This window comes from Chroicocephalus ridibundus, chromosome 5, assembly GCF_963924245.1.
Source record: "Chroicocephalus ridibundus chromosome 5, bChrRid1.1, whole genome shotgun sequence".
Classification (NCBI taxonomy): domain Eukaryota; kingdom Metazoa; phylum Chordata; class Aves; order Charadriiformes; family Laridae; genus Chroicocephalus; species Chroicocephalus ridibundus.
In genome coordinates this window covers 26,415,760-26,437,997 of record NC_086288.1, presented here as the reverse complement: position 1 = coordinate 26,437,997, position 22,238 = coordinate 26,415,760, and positions in this window count along the sequence as shown.

Genomic DNA, 22,238 nt, shown 5'->3' with positions numbered 1-22,238 from the left:
GCGGCTGCCGGCACGGCGCGGCTGGGCTCGGCGGCACCGCGGGGGGCGAGGAAGAAACAGCCCCGGGAGGGAGAAAGGGAGGGAGGGATGGAGCGGGCGGGGAGGCGCCCCCCCCTGCCGCCCAGCTTCCCTCCGCGCCCGCGGGCAGGGAAAAAAGTTGCCTCCGCGGCGCCTCCGCACCCCCGGGCCGCCTCCGCGTTCCGCGCCCGCTCGGGCGGGCCGGGCGCCCCACGGGGGACGGCGGTGGGGCGCGGGGCGGCGGCGGCGCGACTCCGGCATCGCCCCCGCCCTCCGTTCCCTCCCGCCCTCCTCCCTCCGCCGTCGGGGCGGGGCGGGGCGGGGGCGGCGGAGATGAAAGGAGCCGCCGCCGTGACTGACACCGCGCCCGGGGCGGGGGGGCGAGCGGCGGGGACCGGCGGCTCGGGGCGGGGGAGGGGGGGGCGGTGCGGGTGCGGGGCTGCCCCCCGGGCAAACTTTGCTCAGGCTGCGGCGAGCGGACTCTGTGTGTGTCTGTGTGTGGCGTGTGCCGCACCGGGGGGGCTGCACCGGGGCACTGCCGCTCCTTTCCCTCCCTCCCCAGCCCGCCGAGGAGGGCACAAGCACTGGCCCCATCCCCAGGCAGAAAGACCTGCTTTTTTAGGGCTGCTTTGTTGAGACTTCCCTCTTTTTTGTTGTTTTTTTGAAATTTTTTTTGGGGGGGCGGTGGGGCGGCAGCCACATGGTGTTGCTCGGGTCGGGGGGAGTGTGCGAGGATTTGCCCGGCCGCTGCCCGCGCCCGATTGGGACGAAGGGCAGAATTAACACATCGCCATTAAATCCAGCCAAGCGCCCGGCAGGAACGTGTAGTAGCACCCCCACCACCACCCCCCGAGGCACGGGGAGAAAACCCGCCGGGGTGAGCTCGCCCCGGTTTCAGGCCGGTAAAGGGAGCCGGAGCCGTAACAGGGATTCATTCATCCCTCGCCCCGTCCCGTTCCTTCAGTTTCATCGCTGCTCCGTTAGCTCCCGGGCGAATCGGCATTGCCCCGGTGCAGGGTACACATGCATTTTTAAAAAAATGTAAAAAAAAAAAAAAAAAAAAGACAAAAAAAATCCAAACAAAACCAGACACTGCGTTTGGGAAAGCGTCAGGATCCGCAACTTCTTTTATTTTGCGAGCGCGATGGGCGCGCATTTCGCAGGAAACAACTTCCCATGATTTTGGCATGGGAAAAGTGCGGTTCGTGCTTTGCACATGCCCCGCGAGGCTGCTAAACCTCCCAGCGCCGGGAGACGGGGAAACGGGAACGCGTGGATGCTCAATCCGTTTTCAGCAAGATGCTGGGCTCGGCGCGGGCTGCCCACGGGCGGCCGGGACACGGGCGGGCTGAGCCCGGCTGCCCCCGCCGCCGCTCGTGGCTCTCCATCACCGGTAATTAAAATCCAGCTGAGAAACGAGACCCCGAGAAAGGGCGCAGGTAGTGGGAAACGGGGGATGGACTTGTCAAGTCGAACAAGTGCGTAAAATAAATCATGGAGAAAGAAAGAAATTAGAAATGTAAACCCTGGAAAGGGGCTTAGTCGTGCAACGCTCCCCGGACGGAGAGGGGGAGGAAAGCCCCTCTCTCCCGAAGGCGGCTGGAGAGGCGATGGGGAAGCGCTTGTCGGGAAAAACTGCAACTCAGGGATGGTTTGTGCGCGGAGATGCCGCCGCATCGCTCCCGCCCCTCTTCGTTTCCCCGGCGCTCGGCGGGCACCGGGCACCCGGGCCGGGGGGAAGGTGCCCCGGAACGGTCCCTTTCGGAAGCAAAAACCCTGGGGCGACGGCCCGAGCGCTGCAGCCCGCTCCCCTCGACGAGGCGGCCCGGCCGGGAGCGGGACAGGGGTCCCTTGCCGGAGGGGTCGGCAGAGCGTCCACCCGTCTGTTTCATTACCAGGTCCCTCTGGAAAAGCAGCCTCCCCCCGCCCCTTCGCCATTCCGGGGTCTCCCCCTTCATGTGGGCTGGAGTTTTTCCCGGCTCAGTTTTTTGGGTGGAAGGATTTTGAAGGCAGAAAAGGGCCGGGGTGGGGGCGGCGGGGCGGGCGGGGTGGTGGTGGTGGGGGGAGGTGGAAACTGTAATGATTTATGACAAGAGGATAAACTCAGGAAACCTCAACTCCAACGCCAGATTTGACTGGAGACAACACAAAGCTGTCGCTTTACTCGGAGTTCGTGGGGCTGGGGAGAAGGGGGGGGCACTGTCGGGGGGTGTGGGGGGTGCGCCCCACGGTGCCCCCTCCCGCGCCCGGCAGGACCGCGCCGCCGGGAGCGCGCCCGCCGCCGTGCCCGCTGCCTGCCGGCACCCCGCTCCGTACCGGCGGCCGCACGGCGGTGCTTCAGCGGGGTTTGTCTTCGTATTTTGGGTTTTGTTTTGTTGTTTTTTTTTTTCCTTTTGGAGTGGTTTTGTATTTTTTTTTTATTTTGGACGTTTTTGCATTTTAGCTATTTTTGGTCGTTTGAGCGAGTTTTGGCGTTTTAGAGTTTTGGGGGTTTGGTTTTGGTTTGGTTTTTTGTTTTTTTTTTCGTGTTTTTTTTCTTTTATTTTTGCATTTGAGCGTTGAGGGTGTCCGCACTTCGAGCAACTCCCCGACGGCCAGCCCGGCTCGCCCGTCCCCGGGGGGCGCGGGGCAGGGGGGGCGAACCGGGAGGGGAAACCCGCCGCCGGCCCCGGGGCGGGCCGAGCACGAGCGCTCGGGGCAGAGGGGCGACCCCCGCAGGCCCGTCGGGGGTTGTGATGGGGGAAGAGGGGGGGTTCCAAAGACTTCCCCCCCCCCCCCCCAACTCCCCGGGCGCAATAAGCGGGACGGGGGGGGGACACCCTCGCGTGCGAAGCGCCGTCCGCCGCCGGCGCCCCCGATGTAGGGGAGGGCGGGAGCGGGGCGGGGCGGCGGCGCCTTTGATGTCCCGCCGGCGGCCCCTTTCATCCCCCCCCGGTTCCCCCCCCCCCTTTTCCCCCCCGGGCCCTTTGTGTGACTAAATTTGGCAGGAGCATGGAGGCGCGCCAGGGCGCCCACGTGTGCGCCGAGCTCCCAGCTGAGCGGGCAAGGGTTTTCTTCCGGGTAAGGAGACAGCGGGGGAGATCAAAGAGTTTGGGGAGCTGGAGCCGAAATGTGCAGTGGAAATAAAATTTTTTAAAAAAATAAATTACTAATAATACAAAAAGGAAAAAAAAAATCCTCCGGGCTGGACGCATGCTGGACGCATGCCAGCCCGGAGGCACAGGGGAGAGGGGGGAGCGCTGCGCACATGGTGGGGAGGGCCCGGGGGGAAGGAGCTAGTTTTCCCCGGGAGGGGAAAATAAAATTTAAAGAAAAAAAAAATATTTTTTTAAAATTTTTTTTGCAAAGGGGGTTGCATCTATTTTTGGAGAAGAAGAAGAGGGGAAAAAAAAAAGGAAAAACCCAACCAAAACCAAAAAAAACACCCTTTTGTTTAGAACCACCGGGCTGTGGAGCCAAGCGGGCTCCGCCTGGAAGAGCCGCCCGACGGCGCGTCCCTGCGCCCGGCCCGGCCGGGGCTGCGCGGCCGCGGGGGTAAAACTCCTTTACATCGGCCGACAAACGAACCAACAGCGGCAAAAAACCTCCCTCGCCCGAGAGGCCAGTGCCAGTTTGGAGAGAGTCTCACCAGGCAAACCCTCCGCGGGTTTTTCTCCCCCGGGGGGTAAATGTCGAGGGCGGCCCCCCCGAGGGGTGGGTGCACCCCCCGCCGTGCCCGGCGGGCCAGGCGCTCACCCCGCTGCCGAGGTGTGCCACGGCTTTTTAATGAGCTGAGCGTGGCAGAGCTGGGGTGCGGGAGGAGAGGGAGCCCCGGAGGGCCCCCATCACCGCCCCCCACGCACCCTGCCCACACCGGGCCCGCGGGGGTGGCCACCCATCTCTGGGCTCCCGCTACTCCCCCAGTACTGCAAAGCACAAAAAAGGATGTCGGATTTCAAAAAATCTCCCAGATCTGCAGTGCCTTTTTGAGGCAATGTGAACAAATTTTGCCTGTTCCCTGGGTCTGCGTTTGCCACCCTATTTAGATAGCAGCTGTGATTTATGTGCAAGCTGAATATATAGGCTGAATTCCCAAATTCCTTCTGAAGCAAATCAGTCCTCCTCCGTCAGGACGTGGGGTGAGCAGGGCCCGAGCAGGGATGCGACGATTAGCCCTGGGCTCTGCAGCGTTATCGCTGCGGTCTCCCGCACGCTCAGCTGCTGTGTGGCACCACTGGGGAGCCGGCCCGGGGTTGACTCTGGAGGCATGAATGTATTTAGAAATACGGACCTGTTCCTCGCCTCTAAAACAAGGATAATGCTTCTAAGCCTCTTTTTACCCTGTGAGAATAAATGCGATGTTGTGTAAGAGGCTTGCTGCTCCTCTGACAAATGCCATAGGAAAAGCTGTAAGTAACACATCTGGATGGGTTTGGGGCAAAACCCAAAGTGCCCTTTTGGGTTGCAGATGCTGTGGCCTACAACGCCATGACCCACATACGACTGGGCGAAGTCAAGATGATGCTGCTGAGTGAAGGGAGCAGCTCTTTATTTGCTGCAGATTTGTGCTTTCAATGGAGGGAAAAACAAAAAGGGAATAAAGTGTGCTGGTTTCAAAAACTCAGTTATCATGAGTCTTTATGAAATGCACACTCATTTTTTAAAATTATAACAAAGGGCATCCTGGCTATGTTGCCAGCAGCTATATCAAAGAGCAACTGCACTTCTCATTTAAAGCTACTTTGAAAGAGATCACATGTAATAGGTATTAGGATATTAAGAGTGTATATGTGCTTTTTGCTTTTTAATTTACACAACCCGCTTTCCAGTTCCAGGACGCCATTAATGTTCTTAGCCCAGAATTACTCTATTTAAAGAGCTAGGTTTTCTTAGCCCTTGCGACAACATGGGCTTTATGAGATTTGAGTGGGCAAATCTCACCAGTGCGTTTTGACTGTAAGAGCTTTTGTTTAGAGGAAAGCATTGGTGGCTCAGATCTCACGAATATGTTATCTTATTTTGAGATTAAAATAGTTAGCAGTTCAGGGGCTGCTTTCTTCTTCGTTCTTTAAGCGCAAGATAAAATACAGGGGAAGTGGCATGGTTTATCCAAATATATGGTGACACGGAGTAGCTTGTGAGCTAACCCTTACATCGAGCAGTGCCGTTGCAGGATTATTTCTCATGACTCATCAGATCAGATAATCCACAGCGTGTGAATAAAAAGGGAGGCAGGAGTCAGAACCAAACCCAGAAAGCCGCGCGCGGGAGAATGCAAAATGTGAGGTTAATGTTGTATTAAAGGTAAGACCTGAGAAGAGCACAGCAACGCGCTGCCCCCCAGCAGGGATTTTTAGGCTAGGATTTTTGAAAGGACCAAGCAGATGTTCAAAGGGAGTAGAGCACTACATCCCCGAGGGGACCTTTGAAAATCCAAACTTTAGTAGTTTTGTTGGACACTGCATTTATGAGAGATTCTGGCTGAAGAAGCGTGTTTTAATTGCAGAGTAGCGGTTTTGCCCGTTTATGTCAACATTTCCTACTTACTTAGAAGGGGAAGTTCTGCTCCTGAATAAATAAATGCTATGCGTGGCCCAGAACGGATGAGATTTTCTCCATCCCTAAGAGCCAGGATGCCGCACCCGGGGGCCGTGTCCGTGGGCAGGCTTTCAAAGGCCCTTCTGACGGAGCCCTGCTTCTGCTCCTCACGCTTTGCCGAAGTGCTGGTGCATGTCTAACGCTGCGACTTCTTGGATGCAGTAAGGAAGGGCGCCGAGGGGCTTTTGCCAGTGGTTTGGTGCACACATCATCAAAAGCTTCACCCTGAAAATGTTTATTTCTGTTGGTATTTGCTTGTACAGTGCAAAATCAGTATCTGCAGCCTTAGAAGTTATGTGTGGTGCTTTGTGCAGAAGTCATCCTTCTACAAAAGCCCTCGGCATGGCTACAGCTAGGCCTGTTTTGGAATTCAGCATAAACCAATTGATAATATTCTGCCAAATATATAATGAAGATGCAGAGCTGACTGTACACCAGTGTTTTCTCCTAGCTTTTGAAAGGGCAACCGTTCCCTTTCCATGCTCCCAACGAAATCAAAGCGTCTTGTAATCCCTCACTTGTTTTTAAGTGACAGTAGTCCTCTGTGCCCTGACAAATATTGCCGGCAGAAGCCTGGTAGCTCTAGACAAGGTCCTTTGAAAGAGGTGGGAGGGGAGGGAGGCTCTGCGGGCAACTTTCCAGCAGCAGCTGTGCACTAACGGCATGGGAGTGTGGGAGGCTTCTCCCGGGTTAGTAAGACAGTTCAGCAATGCAGTGAATGTGTGCTCCCTGTGCATGAGTCCTATTGACTTTTTTTTTTCTAATTCTCTGACCTCTGTCTGACCAAGTCCGTTGCACATACACAGCTGGACGGGGAGAGGGAACAGCAGCCGGGCTGTGCCAGGGATCTTGCTGCACGTGGAGAAATGCGTGGCTTTCCCCGGGGGAAATGTCTGAAGCAAGTAACAAGGTGGCGAATTTTCCTTCTTGCCAAGGAAGTTATTTGGAGGTGGGGTTTATTTTAAAGTACCACCTCTCGCTTCCCAGGGAAGTAGCGGCCATTAATTTTCCCGATGGAGGAATTAAACAGTAACAGCTGAATGCCAGTCAAAGGTGATGGTAATGGCCAGGGAAGTGCCAGAAGAAGTTAGCAGGAGCCTGGGGTATTGTTCAGAGCCTTGTCATCTCAGTGTCACAGCTTCACGGTTTCAGGTCTAGTAATGATCCAAAAATACGTGTCTCCACAGTGACTGGAAGGCATAGAGGCATGGTGCACGGGGACAGCAGTTAGGGCTCACCTTTTGACGAAGAGTAAGATCAGTCTGAGTTGCAGCTGGCCCCATCACCTTTAGCTCCATTCTCCTCTGTGTGGGTCTCGTGGGCTATTGTGTCCATGTCCTGGGAAAACAGGTGGTTTTAGGTTGCAATTCAGAATTTCAGAAATACTCTCTAAGGCTGAGGGAACTAAAGGGATGTGAACAAAGGTCCTGCAGGCATGGCTGGGTTGTCAAAGAAGAGCCAACCACACACACGAGGAGGTTCGGGTCAAATTCTGCAGACCTTGACTCATAATTGTGCTGGAGCAGGGATATCCAAGATGAGACTCTGAGCTGAAAAAGAGGGAGATGACATTAAGGACGGCATGGGGTAGAGGAGAAAACCATAAGTGAATGGTTGCACTTACCATCACGAAATTCCCCGTGTGGTACTGGCCTGAGTCTCTCAGACCACTTGCGGTTCCTGCTGAGTTCAGACAGAGTGTAGGTGCTCAACCCCCTTGGGAATAAGCCCTGCCTAAGGAGGAGGATGGTTTCTGCCCCACTGGAGAGGGGTAATGAGAGAGAGGGACCTGTTGAGGCTGGCCAGGCGACTCGTAGCACATTGATGCCAGACAGGGTCCAGATTGTGGCTGTTGTTGCTCATCTGCCAGGTCAGGCCATTACGCCATGGTTGATCAGCTGTGTTCTGTCTTGCACATCTCCACAGAAAGCCATGGTTTCTCTCCGGTATTTGCCTTAGCTGTTCTCCTGCTTTGTGCTGGCCAGAAGGAAGGAGTAGCTGCACAGCTTGCGTATCTGGGTGAACCTCCAGCAGCCTTGCCCACCCAGCAAGGCTTTTCAACAAAACAAGGGACTCTAGCTAGTAATACTCTTCTTGGCTAAAAGACTTTAATAACTTTTACTAATTTCTGTAGCTTTCTACACAATGTGTAATTAAATTACGGAGCTCCTTGCTGTAAGATGTTATGGAGGCCGAAATGATGAATGGATTCAGAAAAGGATTAGGCAAATTCATTTCAGCTATGAAACATGACCGGTCGGATACAACCTCCAGCTAAAATAGTCCCTGAACCTGCAATTGCAGGCAGTCCTTCTGGGCACAGGGAAGGTAATGCAGCAGAGGAGTGCAGAGTGGGAAACCAAAAACTGCAGAAACCGACCCAAACGCGTGCTGTGATGGAAAAGTCAGATGTCTGGAATCCGATCTAACTTAAAATGAGATTTAATATATCAATCAAGAGGATCACCTTTTTTTTTTTTTTCCTTCAGAATTTGAATTTGCAGCATGCCGTCAGTCACTGGCCTCAAGCTATAACCAAGATTAATACCAGCTGATGTGTGTATGCCGCTACTATGTTGATAATGAAATAAAACTTTCCCCGGTTTATTTGTATGTCCCTCGAGGAATTTAGTCTTTCAGACCTCTCTCGCAGCCAAGACTACTTTTTATAACGTTTATTTATGTTTGCTGGCCATGAAGCATCGAAATAGTGTTTCATAAAAACAAAATCTTTATACAAGAAAGATCAGAAGTGTTGCACGGTATTTATATTTCTTTAAAGCAGGTATCATTGGCATGCAGACAGGCTGTGGCTTGACGTTATATGGTAACAAAAGATCATCCATGAAACAGTCACCATAACAAAAATAATATTAGATAACTAGAAAAAATAGCTTTTAATGGGATTTAATTTCATTTGTGACATATTATGTTGACTTTCGGTAAACCTTTCTGTTTTCCCTTGAATGCAAGCAAGCACCTTGTTATATTGAGCTCTCTTCCTCTTATGCAGCCTGCATTTAGCCTTGATACGGGCGTAGGATTCACCAGATTATTTTGCATTAGAAGAATGCTATCTTTAGCCAGAGCAATTAAAGCAAAGGGGCTGCAGGCCAAAGCGCTAGAGCTGTATGAGGATAGCAGAAGCTGTAGATTAAGCTATATATTAATTACTCGGTTCCCTACTTGGAGCTATGAACAGTGAATTCTTTAATTTTATGTTGCATTTTTAAGGTAGTTTGTCGTTCACTAAACCCAACACATCAGGAGGTTTTGTATGTAGATATTAAAATGGTGGTGCTTTAGGAACTAGTATGGTGTTTTGAAAAACAGCTCCAGAGGAGGATCCAGAGGCAGGGTACAGAGCAGCTTTTTGGGGTGTTCAGGTTGGTTGCTTTATTCAAGCTCTTGCACAGGGTTGCTATGAACCAGGTTTATTTCATCCGCACCCTGACCTGTGCTGGAGGATTTGATGTTGTGGGTCTGAACGAAGGTCTGTTTTGGGCAGGAAGGTCTCCTCACCCACCATGGTTTATAGAGGTGCCCACACAGCACGGAGTGCTCTCTGAATTAGCAGCCCTCTGCCCAGAGGGAGCTTCTGCTTTGCAAGAAGCTCATATCTTTGAACTTACTTGAATTATCCTCATCTGGGAAATGAATTATCCTTTAGCCCCTTCTCACCTCAGAAGCTCCCTGTCCCCTCAGTCACAGTTTTGTCTGCCTTGTTATTGCTGCACATCCTCCCTGTGAACTCTCCCCGCAGCTGGGGAAGCCTGAAACACCCCCTGGGAGCTGCTGCTAATTTCAAGCCAGGCACCAGGGCAGCTGCCTTGTGCTCTGCGCCCAAGCAGGGGAGGGGGTCCTATTAATGCTACTTAGTTCAGTTGATCTGGATCTTGTAAAACAGATGTGCTTGCAAAAGTCTTGACTCTGACCTGGGAAATGGGTGGCACCTCTTAAGCCTTTTCAAAGGGAGTTCTCCTCATCTGCTGTATAATTTAGGCCGCTGCATTAAATATAGCTCGGTGTGGAGCAATGCCTGTAGCTATTGTGCTTGGGCCAATGTCTGCATGTCGGTTCAGCGGGGCTCTGCGTAAATGTAGGAGCCCCCACTGGGCACCCTTAGTCCCAGGGGAAGGGTGTCTGCCTGCGGTGGCTGTCATCTGTCATGCCAGCAAGGGATCTCTGCGCCTTACCCCTGTCAAAAGCGCAAATAGCCATTTATTATATGGTAGAGGAGGAAATGGCAGCAGCAACAATTTTCACACTGATTCTGAAATACATCCCTATGATAACGGAGAGATTAATACAATATAACATAACATAATGTGGTAAGCATGCAATAGTTAACATTATCATCTCTGCCCCTTTTGTTCTGCCAGGCACCGAAATGCTGGCCATCACTTGAGTGACGTGGAAAAAGCACAGCTTGAGATTGACCCAGGTGCTCAGCTTCCTTCAAGATCACTGTGTGGCTGGAGGATCCTGGAGAGAGACATGGGCTACCATCATGCCCAGGAAGAAAATGCCCATGCCCCGACAGGATTGTTGGAAGTGGTTTCGAGGGAAGATGGGCCAGGGTGATTGAGGACAGAGACTGCGCAGCACGGCGATGTGCTGGGCAGAGGCACAGGAGAGGAGCCTGGGAAACGCTTAGGAGCAACTGGTGGCTAAACCAAATGGTGTGGAAGAAGGTGGAGGAAAGATGGAGGGAAAATCCTTGAAAATGGCTCCCTGGCCATCCCAAGGCTGGAAGAGCTTGCTAGGTGTCCAGCTCTGAAAGCACAGCTTGTGAGAGGCTTACAGCAGCCCTAGGTCTGACCACAAGACGTGACATAGCTTTTGCAGTTGCCCTCCGGAGAGTTGTTCCCTCCGTGCTGGATATACCAGGGGCACGGGCTCTTTTGCCTGTGAAGTTATGTGCAACAGATGGATGGCCTGAAAATTGCTCCAAGGTCGCTTACTGTCTCTTGCTTTTATGAGACTCAGGCATGAGGCCAACAGAGAAAAAGAGAACAGCATTGACCAAGACCTAGAAGTATTTAACATCATTTGTTCCTTGGTAAAGGGGAGAAAACACAAACTCTTCATGGAGGAAGTCGAGGAGCCGATTGCCAGAGCCGCCATGGTGCTGCTGGGCTTAAGATCGAGTAAGAAGTTGCTTGAAGGAGGCTGGTTGCTCCTTCCTAATCGCTCGGCCTCCAGCACAAGGGACAATGAAAGAGTTTCCAGGCACATACTTTCAGCGGTCTTGGCAGCAGTTGCTTAAAATGAATCCTTGCTTGTGGTTTCAGAGATATTGCCTCTCGGAGCAGGCCCATGGTATCCCCTGTATTTGTACTGTGAGGAACACACCGGGACTCCAATCCCAATTCGAGTCTGAATGTACACCTATGTGCATGTGCATATGCGTACTTGTATACGTATAGGATATATAACCAGGCTGAGCAGCTTGGTGTGAACACGGCTGTGGCCAAGGCGGTGGCCCAGGCAAGCAGACCCAGAAGGGTCCGGCCTAGCCCTCCTTTGGCTCCCTGCCTTGCCACAGGAGAAACCTTGCTCTCCCCTGTTCTTTGCTCAGGTGGAGTGTACTTGGGACGCCTTTTTCTTGGCAATTGTAACACTGCAGGTCCACGGTAGTTGCACATAGTAAATATAGGTGTTATTTTGATTTGTAAGTGCTGCTTATGCTTTTCGATTATCTCATGCCGAGGGTGGTGGCAGCCCAGTGGGGGCCTCTCAGAGCAACGGCACTCGTTTCGCCCATACAGCACAACACAGTGTGCAGTGCCACTTTGGGTTTGAGGACTGAAAATGTCTTTATTTCAACCAGACAGCCAAGCTGGGAAGCTGTGAGGGATTTTCCTGAGGGGAAGTTTTTAGCCTTCTCCCTGGTAAGGTGGGAGGCTGCCGAACCAGGGCATTTTATTTGTTGTTACCTCCTTGCCCTGTCTTAGTTTAGTTCACGTAACTGTGGGGCAATGCACGTACACCTAGCCAAGCAAGTTTTTGGCTACACTTTCCCTTTCCAATGAAAGGTTTTCTTCTGTGCAAGTTACCATATGTGAAAACAACCTATTGCTCCGAGCGGCTGGGCTATACCGTTAACTGTGCTTACTTCATCTAGGAGGGTTTCTGTAAAGGGTCCACCATCTGTTTAGTAATGGTGAGTAGGTCCGTCCGTTCAGACACGCCAGTGTAACGGGAAGGCTTTATCAGCAGGAATTTTGCAGGAGTACTGATTTATTTCATTTACACTAAAACTATAAAGACAGCTCTCTAAGTTTGTAAGGCTTTAAATGCTTGAACTAAATGAAACTATTAAAAGAACACAAAACTGCTCACTCAACTCTGCGAGCCCAGCTCCTCTCTCAGCAACCACTCTCTGCTGACTGCAGCCTAGATATATGTTATCTTTGCAGTGCGTGAAGAACATCTGCTGATGCTGTCCTGGGAAAGGCGGGAAGAGTTCTCCATAAAGCTGAAGGAGCCTCACAGCAAATGCTGTACCCTGGAGCTCTTCTTCCTTCAAACTTTATAGCATCTGGCTCGAGCACCTCTGCCAGCTGTGACGGTTATGGAGAAACGCAAGCAGAAAAGCTGCAAGGGATGTGGAGAAAAAAAGTAAGACACTTGCAGTGAGCTATCACATGGGGGTGTCAGGGACACTCAGTAATTGCACCTCCATGTTATTGAGTAACTTCAGTTTTAGGGTGGTGGCGGCCATTTCCCTGATATACAGGAGGATGTGCCCCACTCCTCTATTGCTAGCAAATTCGGAAGTCATTTCACCTGAGAGTTGGTCAAATCTACCATCCCATCATATTCATGTGCTTTCTTGTGTGTTTTAACCTAAAAATATTTTTCCAGCAAGATTTTGGATCAAGATTTATTTTTAGTTTCTTCTAAGGCCATTTGGAGCCAGAAAGGAACAAAAAAGCCTCCAAACCCCAAACGAAACGGCGCCATTGAACAAAGGGGCTCTTGTTTGTAAACTTACATTTTAAAGTGTTGTTGCATATTCTACTGGAACAGTTTTTAATCTTTCACTTACACAGTCCAATTTTTTAAATACTAACCTATTCAAGAGTCAAGTACTTTTTAGAGCCTTTTTGAGCGTCTTTGCAGTGCTATGTCTCTGTTTTCCAGAAAGCAGAACTCGCTTCTCTCCAATGTATTGATCCTCTTAGATAATGTCTCCAGTGAGAAAAATAAGAGAGTGTTTCAATTTGCAGAGAAGCAAAGTTAAAGAGGCTGAGCTGAATCTGTCCTGTAATCTGTCAGCTGCAGTGCCTTCATCACTTAATGATCCTCACCTCATGTTTCTGCCACTTGCGGCACAAGAACAGGACTCTGTTTCAGAAAAAAACAACACAGGAAAAAAAAATCGTACTCCCTTGCTCCCTCCTCAATTTTCCTTTGAATCTAGACATGGTCTAGCCAGAAGAAATTTTTTTCTCTGCACTTCTACCTTAATATTTCTGTCTACATTGCTTTGCCTTTCTCTGCCGCCAAAGCTAAGTGTTTGCTGAATTAAATAAACCATGCCGCGTTGACAGAGCTTGTGAATGCTGCTATTGTCACCAGAATCCTTTCGCTGATCCGACCCCAAATCCTAACGCCAACTCTGCGCTTACTGGTGCGGTAGTAAGCGAAAAAGAATCGATCACACTGACGAGGCTAAGAGAATCTCCAAAAAAGTCATTTTATAGGCTGGTTTTGTCACCACACAGCAAAACTTCAGGTGTGTTATATCTGGTCTGTTTTGGAATTGTTCCTGTCCGTCAGGAAATGTTTTTAAATTATGTTTAAATTAAATGCTTGATAAATTGGCAACACGTTAGAGAAAAGCTTTTTGTCCTATAGCTGAAATAAAAATAGTTGATGATTTCAGTTGTAAGGTGTTAATAATATTGGATTGAATGGATTTTTGGTGTTTGCATAATGCAATAGGGGACGGTGTAAGGAAATGGATTGTTCCTATCTGTATTGCCGTGAGGAATGGTAGGGCTTATGCAATATAAATTCTCTAACATGAAAAATTGGAACCATTTTTGACAAGACAGTTTCTTAGGACTTTGAGAGGAGAGGTCTGATTTTTCAAAATAAACCCGTAATAATTGAAGTCCCCTAATTTTGCATGTCTTAAAGGCTTACATGCTATCATATATTCCAGAAAAAAATACTCTGGTGTCCTACCGAGAAGTTAACATAAAATATTGGGTCTACTGTTTTTGTCTGAGATCTAGAAACAAACGTGTCCACCTTCGTCTCCAGTCATTCTTTGTCCAACCACTCAGGCAAAGAACATCCTGCCTCCAATCTCACACAGTTATTTTCTCTGACATCTATTGTTTCTTCTCCTTTTGGGTATACTAAACAGTAGAGCAGGAGAAGAAACGCTATGGGGAGTTACGGCGAGGAGCCGGTGGCTCACACTGGTATTGGAGTTCCAGAAGTGGTACTGGCTTAAGGTTTTCGTTTTCTCTTTTAAAGTACTTGCGTGAGACAGAACGATAGCCTTTTGTAGCAATGTTTTCCTTTCTACTTTGTTTTGCTTTCTGACAATGTAGAAAACCTCAATGTGGTTGTATAGAGAGCTGCTGCGTGAATGACTCACACTGTCTCTAGACATTGTGTTTCACCAATGTGCGTCCTAATCGGTCTCAGGCCTGTGGTTTAGGTGAGTCACGCGCAACCCAGCACCTGGCAATAGGAGAAAGGCGGCTTTCATTGACTTTTCCCAGTTTGGCCCTCGACACAACATCAGGGCATGCTTATTACCCGTGGTCTCATGGAAGCACTCTATCTCTTATGCTGACCTTTGCCTCTTAGGCAGGGTCCCCTGGCTTTACTCATGCTTTGGTGTCAAAAGAGGCTTGGAAGTTGCCAAGTTTCTCCAAAAATGGGCCCTTTCTGTGTGAGCTTTCTGGTTTATAGAAATAAGGGGAATTATATTCTTCCTCCTTTAGGTATGAGAAGTGTCACAGTTTACAATGCTTTCAGGTTTGTAAGCAGAAGCTCTGGACTATCAGGGCTCGCTCTGTTGAGGCTCTGGCATCTCAAAGGATTGCAGGAGAGCTGGATCCTGAAGGCTTTGGAGACACTCAAGAGCACGGCAGCAGCAAGTAATTTCCTTCCTCAGCCAGGGGAAGCTGAGAGACCGCAGCTTTTACAAAATCTCTTGTTCAAATGACAATGCCAACCTTGCTGCTGCAGTGACCAGCAGAGTCCAGGTTACCATTTGACTCTTGCTACACGAGCAGAGGCTAGTGTAAACCAAACTGATAATTCACATCCACTGGAATTCATGTTGCAGCTCAGAAGCGACTCTTTAAAAGCTCCAGAATAATTATTTCACCTGGAGTTGGAATTTTTTCTCCAGGCTCGACTTACAGTTTATAAATATGTGAGATAGGAGATTGGTAATTCAGTTTATAGTTTGTATGAACCCTGAAGCTTATGTCAATGCTGTTATCTATTATAGAAATGCAAACATGCTCTTTGATGTGTTATTCTCAGTGACTTGGGAGGATAAAGACGGAATACTCTATGGGCATTTCTAAAAAAAATTCAGAAATTGCAAGTCTACTAGGACCTAATAACATATTTTCATTTATTTTTTTCCTCTTTTGCAATATGGTGGATTACAGTAACTTAAAAACAAGAGAAATATTGCATCTGTCTAGGTTTCTGCAGTAGGAGAGCTCAAAGCAGTTTCCCTGCTATGCTGAAACCCCTTTTTTGAGTATGCCAAACGTTTATTATATTGTAGCAGAAAGGAAATTTGGTGCCACGTATCTATGATTTATTCTGTTGGACAGGCTTTCTTGCTATAGGAGCACCTCCTGCTGGCTCTGCACTGCACTGCCCTTGGACTGCCTGTGTTTTCCAGACTCGGGAATGAAAAAGGAAGCCAAGAGAGGTTTCTTGAGATAATGGAAAATGATCAGCGTGGGACCAGCTCTGCTGCTGCGAATGGTGATGGGGATGGCTTTGGTGAGTGACACTACCCCAGCTGCTACAGATACATATTTATATAGTCCCTAATGGAGTATTAGTACTCCACTAACTCAGTTCAAGAGGGTCGTAACACACTTTCTGTTCCCACATTTCCACAGTGACACAGCTGACGTCTACAGAATAGCTGACAGTAAAACTCGGTAATAGGGAGGTGAGAAATAGCAAGATGACATTGTGCTTATTCCTGATAGCTTCAACTAGTCAATGAAAAATAATTTGGAATGCTTTTCCACCAAAAATGCCATTTTTATAAAAAAAGTGAATGTCACTGAATTTTGTTTGAAAATATAAAAGCAAGATACTAGTACGTCCTTTAAGATTACTGCCACAACAAGCAGATTCAGTGTCTTGTTTCTAAGCAATTTTTTCCTGACTGTTTATTTTTTAATTTTTTTAGGAAGCAGTTAAAAAGTAATTTTTAAAAATAAAATAAATCAAACCACAGATGATATGTTAAAGGTAAGCTAAATAAGCTCTCCGGGACAAAATGTTTTTTTCTTTGGAAAACTAAAACAATTGAAAATAGAGTTGCTGTCATTCAGATGCACAGCAAAAATAAGTTCAAAATATCAACATTTCCCCCAGAATGAGATCACTGCCAGCTCTGACATGTTCCCTTTGGTGATCAAAGCTCTTGGGATGGATGGAGATGACATAAAGAAAATGTGGTTTGTTCGTTTAAATGCAGTGGGTGGGGAGAATGAGAGAGCAGAGTGTCGTAGGGAGTAGGACTCAGAAAATGAGCAGTAAAGATCTGTTCATCAACGCCTATTACTAGTAGTAAGCATTAACACTGTAGCAGCATTTAAAGGCTCTTGTTATTTATTGTTATTCCAATACTATATAGAGAGGCCATTGAGATAGACACCAGAAAACAAGCACAAGAGGACACAGACCTTGTCTCTATAGCAATTAAGCTTTTGTTTTACAAAGGGATGACCCATGGTTTATTACAAAAACATTTTCTTCTTTATTGTCCTATTTTAATATTTCGACACACCCTAATGAAGACACAGCATGCCACTACAATGCCATGCTGTGCTCTGTTGTCATGTATTTTATGGCTGTGTGTACCCTCCGGCCTGTTTCTGCAGCCTCCTCCCTTGGTTAATTGTCACCTATGGCGGGCTGTCTGCTCCTAGGGAGGATGCCATGAAGGTAATCGATAGGATTCAGATGACACCCATCACAAAGGCACATGTGTCAGCCCAGACCGATGCTCATCCGGGACGGTGTCCACAGTCCTACACCCTGTATGGCACAGGAAGAAAAATGATTTGGAAATATTGTAGAAAACTCTTTAAAACATCTCTGGGGCTATTTTGGTAAATCTTGCTGGTTGTAAAGCCAGACCCCTTTTATCTCATAGGGACTGAAAGGCAGAAGAAAATTATGACTAATACATTTTTAAGAATTAGAAAAAATTACCTAACCCCACATATTTGGAATATCAGAATATTGCTATTTAAGGCTGTGATTTTCAAAAGAGCTTATGGGAGTGTGGCACCCAGACCTACTCCTACCCCCATGGAAATGCATATTAATTTTCTATCAACTTTCATGTGAGGGATCAAAACTCTTCAGCTCTCACTGAATTTCCCTGGGAGTTTGGTGACTGTTGCAAAAATCCCAGCTCATAGCTCCTAGCTGTCACTCTCCTTTCAGGGGGAATTGGGTGCCTATTGCGAAAATCCCAGGCTGAACAGCCTGATAACTCCTGGCTTTCAGGGCAGGAAGAAAGCACTGTGCACCCTACCGGAAAGCCAGCAGGAATCTCTCCGTTACAGTGCAGAGGGTTTTGACATTTTGGCCTTAGCTACAACCCTCAAGCTGGATGGAGTGTGATCTGTCTGAGGCTTGTGATGGGTTTCCTTTATTCGGGGATCGAGGAAAATCTGTGTCTGGGCAAGACAAAGCAATATTTTATCTGACTGTACTGATCTGTTTCTATTAAGTAGTTACTGTTTGAAAGGTGCCCCAAAATTTGCACTGACAAAAAGTAGGACTCGTGAGCTGGACTAGGGGGTGAAGGTGGCTGGGGCAGTCACCAACATATATTGCCATATATTCCTGGCCCATTTCAGTGCCACTGTCACACAGATGCCTTTCTCTTTCCAAGATGAAAAGTAATGCATGTGTTATTTCATACAAAATTACTGCAGTGAGGTCTGCGCAGTGGCTGTGCGAGTCAGCACGGAACATAATCACCTGCGGCCAGTGGGATGCTGCAGGGGCAGAAGGTGTCACTTGTACAAACGTAATGACGAGACTATTTTGTGTGTGTGTTGGGGGTGTCCTTGTGTGCGTGTACGTGGGGCTGCACACCCTGACGCCGGCACACAGGCGTGCAGATGGACAGCTGCAACGAGAGGGGCTGCCCGTGGAGGGAACAAATCTGCTTTCCACTAACAGCTCCGGATCTGTGTTTTATTTAGAAGAAATAATGCTCGTGCATCAAACAAATAAAACAGCCCTGCTTGCCAGTGCTCTCAGAGCGATGGTAATTACATAGATTTTTGGTCAGTCCTGTCATATTTACTCCACTAAGTTGATTAACCTATGTAATGAGTACAGGACTGTGACCAATACTGACCCCACATCAAAGGCGGGTATTGCTGCTGTGTGCTGACCTGAATTTTAATTGTTCGCTAGGTTTTGTAATTAAACCACAAATGTGCTAAAGAAGAGATTAGGCATTTTAGCTGGCAGTGTATGCATTTTCCCAGGTGTGCCAATTGTGTATACTATAAAACATCCAATGTCCGCCTCAATATGCAAGTATCTAATGACATGCCACTTTGCAGATACCTAAAGCCTCTTTGTTTTGGTTTTGTTTTTTTTTTTTTTTGCTTGGTATCTTAAAATGGGGAACAAATGTAATTTATATGCTGAAACTTTTCTATATACATTACTGTGTATCACCAAAGCTCTTGCATAAAGGTATATAAATAAATCAACAATGAATAAATTAGGACTTCAAGTGTCTGTGAAGTTCCCACAGGCTTACACACTCGGTCCTCAGAGTCCAAAAAAGCTACTGCAGACAGATGTGTTTTCTTTCTTCAGGATCATCAGTGTGGTACATCTGTTGTTTCAGCCAGTGGCTATGCCAGACTTGAGAGAAAACACGTTGCTCCTTAAATGAAGACAACTATCAGAAATAAATGAGAACATTTGGAAAGCTATCCGTGCCTCACTTTTGTTTGAAAGACACTTCTCTTTTGGAAGCCCTCACAACATAAAAGAGAGGAACTGTGCTGCCATGCTCCACATGACCTCTCCCTCTCTCGTTTTGCTGGAGAAAAACACGTGTTTCGACATCTGAGTTCTCCAGCGCATGCTGCCTTCTACCTCATGTGCCTGCTCCTTTGGCGAGAAGTCCAGTGTCTCTGTTGGCGCCGCTCCCTGCTTTGCTTCTGACCACTCAGAGGAGACTGAACTAGAACGAAGTGCGTTAATCTGGAGTTGGGTGGGTTGCGCTGGAAGGGAACAACTGGGAAGAAGATCCATCTTTCATTCAAAACATTTTGTTTGAAACATATGGGAAGAATTAGGAGCTACATTTTCATCTGGGTGAGCTGGGACTTGGGAGCATGTCTTGAGATTTATGCAAGACCGTGAATTTGGTCTGAAACTATTCTTCTTTGGTGTGCTTGTACTTCTTCCATCTTCCTGTGATTTAGTCCTCCTGTGATCTACCAGCGATGGGTGTCATCAGGAGTCACAAAAAGTTGTTGACTCTGTGGATTAGATTGTGAGCGGAGGGCTTGGTTGAAGGAAGAGCAAAACCCAGATTTCTTTCCCACAAGAAGACTGCTGTGCATAAAGAATAATGAGGGCAGGTTTGTGGAGTAGCAATCTCTGAGATACAGGCTGTTTGTCTCACACCTTTGATAGCCAGAGTTCTTCTAATATGGGCAATTTGCAGTTGTCTACTGATACTTTGGAAAAAAATTAATTTCGTATGTGACCGTGTAATTTACTGGGATGGTGAGACAGTCTGTCGTCCTTCTTTTATAACACTCCCTCCCCCGCCTCGCCGCAGACTAAAGAGCACCCACCTGGCACTGAATAGTGTCCTGTAGACACTGGTCTTAATGTAGCATTTGCAACGTACTCTCCAGGGACAATCTCCACTTTGTTTTTCTTTCCTTTGTGCTGCCCAGGAATCCCAAAGGCATCCCTGGGAAGATTTTTCTTTCAACGGGGGAATTGTTTTTTCAGCCACGTAGCTGAGTACAACAACTGGATGCGGTTTTTCCTTTGCAGTGTGCTCCAGTATGCCTTGATCCACTCTGAGAGCCTCAGAAGCCAACTGAGCGTTGCTTGGGTGTGAACTTCTCTGCCTGTTTCCCAGCTCAGGTCACTCTCAGGCACAAGACTTTTCAACGTATTTTGGTTGGTCCTGCCACAAGGGTAGTTTCTGCATGGTGGAGTTTTTAAGAGCACTGATTTATGTCATACTGGCATCGGCCTACTGACTTTTTTCTGTCATTTTGCAATAGTTGTTCATCCATTTAAGCATGTGACCAGCCTTGAAAAATCAGTGAGAACTCTCAAACGCTGACTGCTGGACTCTGTGAAGAATCCCTTTGTTATCAGACCTGCATACGCACAGGAACCTTGCTTCCTTCTTCAGAAGCTCCCTCGCTATTACAGAAAATACCGAACCTGAAGCCTGCCGTGTCTGGCCTTCTTGAATGTATTTGCAAGGACTGAGCATTAAGTAAAATACCTTCTAGCTAAAGAAAATAATATATTCCTGCCCAAAATACTGATGTGGCATATTCTTTAAGAGTGCCTGCATGCACCTGTAAGAGCAGATTTTAGATTGTAAATAAGACCTCCAAATTTTCCTCCCGTGTCTTAAGCTTGCAATGACAAAAGCCCATGCAGTGCATAATGATGCCTCCAAACAAAAATATATAAACGTGTTAAAAAAAGAAAAGTATTTGCTTTCCAGAAATATCAAGCTCTATGAAATAGGTTTTGACTCTTAAATTGAGACAATAGTATTCAAATAAAATTAAATGGGGTAACCCAAGATTGAAATCCTAATACAAGAATTAACAGGGAAGAAGCCATAAACAAATTACTGAAATATAATTTTAAGGTAAATATGTTAATTTAAAATAAGTTTGCATACTCATTTGAAAGATGTAATTTCAAGAGAGAATAACCAGTTTAAAATTAATATAATTTATTAACAATTAAAAATTATAACACAAGCGGAGGGAGGTTGGAGGTGAAATATTGAGTTTCCTTTGATAGGTAGAGTAATTATGAAGTATGCTTTTGAAGTTCAAGAAGAGAGCCTTAGGACACAACATTTTTTAAAGTAAAAATTGGCTTGCACTCTGTTCAAGTGATTTATTTTGCACTAAGAAATGGGTGTGAGACATGATGTGATTTAAAATGTCATCCCTTGATGGAACTGCTTGAGGGTGACATCATTTTTTTTTTCTTTTTTCTCTCCTTTTATTTATATATGTGGCTGCTTGATTTCTAAAGTTTTCTATCTTAGGGAATCTGCTGAAATTATGTAGAAATTAAAAAAAACAAATCACCAACACCTCCACCCTCCCCCAGGTAAAACTTTCCCCTAGAGTTCAGGAAGCTAAAAGCTAGACTCTGGAGGGAGCCAACGGGAAGGAATACATTTTTCAGCCGCATCTGTGTCGTTTACCTGGTGGCCAGCTTTGAGGAATACCACTTGTACCTGCCACCAAACAAACGTGTGTAACAAATGTTGTAGGAGCATTGCTTCTCTTCAGAACCAGTCTGTCCCACACATCCCTGGACAGGGAGGGCTGCTCTTCCTCTCTCCTCTCTATGTGCCTTTTTGCAGGAACGCTTCTAAAAGTTGAGGCTGGACTTACCTTACAAAAAACACATTATGCGATATAGATGGTAGCTAGTCAACATGATGACTTTTGCGACACATTTGCTTGCGCTGGGCTTTACTGGCAGGGGAAGGTGAAGCTGGCTGTTGTGGCAATGGGCCTGGAGGACAGAGGTGGTACTACGGCCGAAATACACCCTTGCTTACCTTTGCAGACTCAGCTCTTCTAAAGCTTTTGCTTAGCCTTTGTGACATTTTTATAAGCCTTGCTGATGGCCCTGGTGATTTTAATCACCAATCTCACAACTTTTGTTTGAAGCCCTAGCTGTTGGAGGCAAGGATTTATGTGAGAATCTCATAGATTTCACTTCATGGTGGATCTCATGATGTTTTTTACCTACTGCTAGCTGAATAGATCTTGTGGGTCCTGGATGGCGCAACAACCTGGACACACAGTAGCTTGGTTGGGCAGCTGTAGGGGAGATTCACCTGTGCTTGCTACCTATGGAAATTCCAGCCAAATTAAAAAAAAAAAAAGAAAAGAAAACCACAAACACTGCAAGTTTCACACAGATGTGCTCTGTAAAGCCCTAAGATGTGGATGCTCTTCTCTCTCTGAGCTTCACCAGCTCTGCAGGGCTGAGCGAGTGAAAACGAGGGAATGTATTTCATCACCAGCATGAATAAATTATAACCAAATACACACAGGGCACAGATCTGCCAAGTAAGAGAAGCCACTTTTTTCCTTGTCACTTTTCAAATAAAATTGCCATCTAAT